General features: G+C 39.1%; 1 protein-coding gene across 4 annotated transcripts in view; it reads right to left on the reverse strand.

Moving 5' to 3' along the window:
- Window positions 1–5,000, reverse strand: part of rtkna (rhotekin a) — a 220,869-nt gene that overhangs the window by 64,424 nt on the left and 151,445 nt on the right. The gene's annotated exons all lie outside the window — the stretch shown is intronic.

Consider the following 5,000-nt stretch of genomic DNA (forward strand, 5'->3'; position numbering starts at 1 on the left):
TCGTTTTTTTTCCCACGTATAAGTGTTTTCGTTTTTATGTCCATAGTTCTGCCTTTGGGCCAGTTTTTGTTTTCATAGCCAAGTTTGTTCTCCGCCTTGTGCGCGCCTTTTATTTGTTCCTTTTTTTTAAGTAGAATTAAATCATCCAGTCCAGTCGCTTTGCACCCCAAGGAGCTGCGAAAGCCTCGCAGTAAGCTGTTCCAAAGTCCCAATCTTGACAAAATAAAATATTCTTTCTACGTAACATAAATAACATAGCTGTGCAATTAATACAAACTGTATCAAACTCAGATAAAAAAAATACATTTGCAGGCAGGCAGTTTTTAATTCCCAGTCGACGATGTAATGGACTGTCACACACGTACGGTTTTGTGGTCCTACCAGACCGCATGTCTGTGGTCAGCGCCAAGTAAGTGACTTGACTTAATTGTGCAACTATGATCTTGTTGTCTGTTTCAAAATGATTCAACTATTCAATGTTAAAATATAAAGAGTAGAAATAATGAACAAAATGTCAGTTACTGTCTTTTGCTGTAAGTCAAGACAGTGAAACTGAAATGTAGCATTAAGACAGGCAGTACAGTAGCAAAAGCCATCACATGTCCACAATCATGTTCTCCACAACGTGTTCTTAAATGTGTATTCCAGGTCTTCCAGTTTTGATTTGGGCTTACATGGTCGACAACTCAAATTAATGTTTTATCCAGACGCATACATTTGTCCAAATGTGGCCAAGTAGACGCATTGTGGGTTTCCTAAACGTGGTCTACATCGCTAAAAGAAACATTGGGGCGGTATAGCTCGGTTGGTAGAGTGGCTGTGCCAGCAACTTGAGGGTTCCAGGTTTGATTCCTGCTTTCACCACCCAAGTCTCTGCCGTTGTGTCCTCTCAGAGCCACCCACACTGGTTTAAATGTAACTTAGATATTGGGTTTCACTATATAAAAGTGCTTTGTGTCACTAGAGAAAAGCACTATATAAATATGATTCACTTCATGTCACAATTTAAGGAAAAGAATCCTTCTGCTATCTTCTACTAGTTTTTTTAAATATACAGTTAATATACATTAGTGGTCCGACACGCCATTTACAGTCGCAATCAAAGGTTTACATACATTTGTAAAGAACATAATGTCATGGCTGTCTTGAGTTTCCAATCATTTCTACAACTCCTATTTTTTTGTGATAGAGTGATTGGAGCACACACTTGTTGGTCACAAAAAACATTCATGAAGTTTGGTTCTTTTATGAATTTATTATGGGTCTCCTGAAAATGTCACCAAATCTGCTGGGTCAAAAGTATACATACAGCAATGGTAATATTTGCTTACATGTCCCTTGGCAAGTTTCACTGCAATAATTAACGTTTGAAGTTTCTCTTGCTACTTCAAGGCTTGAATGTTTGATTCATTCATTAGGTATTTTATTTTCAAATGTATTTTTAGCCTGTAAAAAACGTTATTTTGATATTCACCTCAGAAGGTTGCAAATAGAAAAGAGGCTTTCAATTTTTATTTACATTTTATTTGATATGCCATTGATATTTTTTAATTATTTTTATTTGAAATACTATTTTGCATGTCACTATAAAGTTATATAAGCCTTGCTTGTTCAATATTCAATGCAAAACGTGTTTGGGTCCCTATTGAAAGGTTAATTTGTTCAACCTTGGCCCGCGGCTTTGTTCAGTTTTAAATTTTGGCCCACTCTGTATTTGAGTTTGACACCCCTGCTCTAGAAGGTCTTTTCTTTGTCCACGTGATGTCAGATGAAACAAAAACTGAGCCGTTTGGCCAGCAATATGTTAGGAGGAGAAAAGGGCCAAACTTCATGAATGTTTTTGTCACCAACAAGTATGTGCTCAATCCTTCTATCACAAAAAAAAAAAGAATTGTAGAAATTGGGGCGGCATAGCTCGGTTGGTAGAGTGGCCGTGCCAGCAACTTGAGGGTTGCAGGTTCGATTCCCGCTTGTGCCATCCTAGTCACTGCCGTTGTGTCCTTGGGCAAGACACTTTACCCACCTTTTGATTGATTGATTGGTACTTTTATTAGTAGATTGCACAGTTCAGTACATATTCCGTACAATTGACCACTAAATGGTAACACCCGAATAAGTTTTTCAACTTGTTTAAGTCGGGGTCCACGTTAATCAATTCATGGTACAAATATATACTATCAACATAATACAGTCATCACACAAGTTAATCATCATAGTATGTACATTGAATTATTTACATTATTTACAATCCGGGGGGTGGGATGAGGAGCTTTGGTTGATATCAGAACTTCAGTCATCAACAATTGCATCAACAGAGAAATGTGGACATTGAAACAGTGTAGGTCTTATTTAGTAGGATATGTACAGCCAGCAGAGAACATAGTGAGTTCACATAGCATAAGAACAAGTATATACATTAGAAGTACATTTGAGTGGTTTATAATCCGGGGAGATGGGACGTGAATGGAGGAGGGTATTAGTAAAGCGTTGAAGTTGCCTGGAGGTGTTGTTTTAGAGCGGTTTTGAAGGAATATAGAGATGCACTTACTTTTATACCTGTTGGGAGTTTATTCCACATTGATGTGGCATAGAAAGAGAATGAGTTAAGACCTTTGTTAGATCGGAATCTGGGTTTAACGTGGTTTGTGGAGCTCCCCCTGGTGTTGTGGTTATGGCGGTCATTTACGTTAAGGAAGTAGTTTGACATGTACTTAGGTATCAAGGAGGTGTAGCGGATTTTATAGACTAGGCTCAGTGCAAGTTGTTTTACTCTGTCCTCCACCCTGAGCCAGCCCACTTTGGAGAAGTGGGTTGGATTGAGGTGTGATCTGCTCCCAGTGCCACCCACACTGGTTTAAATGTAACTTAGATATTGGGTTTCACTATGTAAAGCACTTTGAGTCACTTGAGAAAAGCGCTATATAAATATAATTCACAAATTATAGGGAACTCAAGACACTCATGACATTATGTTCTTTACAAGTGTATGTAAACTTTTGATTGTGACTGTATAAATCATATTTTGTTTAAAAATAAATCGATATATATATATATCGCCCAGCTTTACATTGCACACGCGACAGCATGTGACGTATGTAAGAAGGTGCGCTTGTTTTATGTCTCTGTGAGAAAGAGAGACAATAAAGAGTGAGAAAAGCCTGTAGTGTTAAAAAGCAACTGCGTGAGAACGTATACCCCAATTCCCACGAAATAGTCGTTTTTTTTACATCGCACAGAGACAACCCCGCGATACATCAAGTATATTCGATTTATCACCCAGCCCTAGTTCAGGTATGGCGGAAAGGAACGTCGCCAGAAGGGCAGCTGCAGCAGAACAAAAGGGGGTAAAAGAAGGGTGTCATGAGGATGGGCCTGCAGGATGCAATGTAGGGATGCCAACATTCTTCGCTTCAGGGGGTGAGGATAGGGAGGGGGGAGCTGCCGGGGAGAAGGGCGGCCCGTTATCTTCCTCTCACAAGTCCAGACTACTTACAGCATTGCACTTGGCAGAGCACTTTTGAAGAGCTCTAATGAGCTGATGCTTGCAAATCAGCCCTCTTTAGCGCTCCCTGCCAATTAACAATTTCAACACACACACGCACGCATGCGCACACACACACACACACACACACACACACACACACACACACACACACACATGTGCATACATGTGTGTGTGTGTATATATATATATATATATATATATATATATACATATATTTGCATATATATATATATATATATATATATATATATATATATATATATATATATATATATACATACATATATATATATATATATATATATATATACATACATATATAAAGGGTGTAACGGTACGTGTATTTGTATTGAACCGTTTCGGTACGGGGGTTCCGGTTCGGTGCGGAGGAGTACCGAAGGAGTTTCACACGAACATATGAAGTAGCCGCCTATGCTAAAGTCTTAACAAGCTGCTCCGCTCCGTTCTGCCTCTGTGTCTGTCTGTACACAGCACCCAGCATTGTCCCGCCCACACAACCATCTGATTGGTTACATACAAAGCCAATCAGCAGTGCGTATTCAGAGCGATGTAGTCAGCTCTTTAGCATCGAGCAGATATGAGTTTAGCAGGGGAGAAACGGACTCTTCCCAAATTATACTAAACACTTCCTAGTCAACTAATTTCTAAACATCACTATGAGCCCGTTGACCTTCTGGAAACAAACTGCAGCTCAGCTCCCTCGCAGTTCTGGCTTTAGGTGAAGGCTAGTTAGCTTTTAGCGTAACGTTAGCTCATTTTGCGGCGTGTGTGTGTGTGTGTTACGGACAGTGTTGAGGTGTGTAGAAGATGCAAAAAAGGACATTATATCAAATGAAGAGTTTCTGTCTGTGATAGTGTATATAATAAAGTAAGTGCATCATAAAGCCTACATGAACTCCATGGTGTTCAGGGATGAATAGTTTCTCCTATTGCTATTGTGCTATTTTTTTCAGCTATAGTTACATGAATCATTAGTAATGTAGCAGCCTAGTTTTGAATGGCAGGGAGCCTGCTATCATATGTTGATAAAAATATATAATTTACATAATAAAAGTCAACTACAGGCTACCCAAAAGCTGTAATAAATTAAGCATGATGAGTTGATTTGAAACTGTTTATTTAATTTTAGCGGTTTAGCTCGGTTGGTAGAGTGGCCGTGCCAGCAACTTGAGGGTTGCAGGTTCGATTCCCGCTTCCGCCATCCTGGTCACTGCCGTTGTGTCCTTGGGCAAGACACTTTACCCACCTGCTCCCAGTGCCACCCACACTGCTTTGAATGTAACTTAGATATTGGGTTTCACTATGTAAAGCGCTTGAAGTCACTAGAGAAAAAGCGCTATATAAATACAATTTACTTTACTTAATGTTGCACTTTTTATATGTAGAAGAAAAGTTGTGTCATTTTATTTAATCAAAGCAACAATTTGAGGCAGTTTAATGTGGATTAACGTGGGCAGAATTATTATAGTGTTCC

Source organism: Nerophis ophidion, linkage group LG01 (genome assembly GCF_033978795.1).
Source record: "Nerophis ophidion isolate RoL-2023_Sa linkage group LG01, RoL_Noph_v1.0, whole genome shotgun sequence".
NCBI lineage: Eukaryota > Metazoa > Chordata > Actinopteri > Syngnathiformes > Syngnathidae > Nerophis > Nerophis ophidion.